The sequence below is a fragment of the Mus pahari genome, chromosome 3 (assembly GCF_900095145.1).
Source record: "Mus pahari chromosome 3, PAHARI_EIJ_v1.1, whole genome shotgun sequence".
Classification (NCBI taxonomy): domain Eukaryota; kingdom Metazoa; phylum Chordata; class Mammalia; order Rodentia; family Muridae; genus Mus; species Mus pahari.
This window is the reverse complement of record NC_034592.1, coordinates 19303042-19304377: the sequence shown is the minus strand read 5'-3', so window position 1 is coordinate 19304377 and position 1336 is coordinate 19303042. Positions and strand designations below refer to the sequence as shown.

The following is a 1336-nucleotide window of genomic DNA, read 5'->3' as shown; positions in this document are numbered from 1 at the left end:
CTTTTTCCATAGGTTTTACTTTTTCTTGAAATTCAGAAAATACCACCTTTCTTTCCTTCCTTCCTTCCTTCCTTATATTCTTCCTTCCTTCCTTCCTTCCTTCCTTCCTTCCTTCCTTCCTTCCTTCCTAACCCACAGAGGTAACAGACACTTGCTACACGTGATCACTCTAGAAACAGACACTAAGCGGACACTGACTACCAGCCCAAGTTAAGCTTCACTCAGCACTGAAGTGCAGTGTGGGCTGTAGAAGACTCAGTGCACTTGTCCAGAACTAACGTGTAAGCAGCTCTCAACTGTCAGCAGAGTGCTGCTCATACACAATCCCAGGCAGTCATTACACAAACGAGGAAGGTGAATCTGCCAGGAAAAGGAATAGTATGTTCAAGTGTGATGGGGCTGGAAGGGTGGGGAAGCAGTCTCGAGCACATAGTAAATGCCTGGTGGTGTTTCAAACAATGCAGTGGGCAGGGAAAGGCACCTGCTGTCAAAGACTGAGAGCTGGAGTTGGATCCCTGGGCCCCACCTGGAGAAATGAAAGGAGGTGACTTCTGCAGGATGCCCCCTCTTGTGGATTTCAGGTGACTTCCTGACAAGAGCACTGTGGTATGCTCGACCCTCCTACTACATAATGTAACAATTCTAAAGAGCAGCAAACAAAAGACCTCAAGATATCTATCTATCTATCTATCAAATTCTCGTTTGTTTGTTTTTTTGAGACAGGGTTTCTTTGTGTAGCTTTGGCTGTCCTGTAACTCACTCTAGACCAAGCTGACCTCTGCTTCTGGAATGCTGGGATCATAGCATTCTTTTTTTTTTTTAAAGATTTATTTATTTATTATATGTAAGTACACNGTAGCTGTCTTCAGACACTCTAGAAGAGGGAGTCAGATCTGGTTACGGATGGTTGTGAGCCACCATGTGGTTTCTGGGATTTGAACTCAGGACCTTCGGAAGAGCAGTCGGGTGCTCTTACCCACTGAGCCATCTCACCAGCCCGGATCATAGCATTCTTAAGGGCACCTTTAAAACTGATTCCCAGGGCAGCTTTCACTTTTTACATGTTATACTTTTACACTGACATTTTTGCATATAGTCTTGTCGTGATCAGTAAAACAAGATTTTCACCCCCAGACAGGGGTTCTTTGTGTTACTGTGGCTGACCTGGAACTCACTATGTAGACCAGACTGGACTTGAACTCACTATGCAGAACAGGCCAGATTTGAACTCACAGAGACCTGCCTGCCTTGCTGGGAATAAAGGTGTATACTGCCACCACCTGGCTACAATTAAGTATTCCTATTACAGGTTCCAGAAATATACATACAATGAGAG

The 1336-nt window shown here is 44.7% G+C and overlaps 1 protein-coding gene across 1 annotated transcript in view; it reads right to left on the bottom strand.

Moving 5' to 3' along the window:
* Nup214 (nucleoporin 214) overlaps nucleotides 1–1336 on the bottom strand; it is an 84779-nt gene that overhangs the window by 26843 nt on the left and 56600 nt on the right. The gene's annotated exons all lie outside the window — the stretch shown is intronic.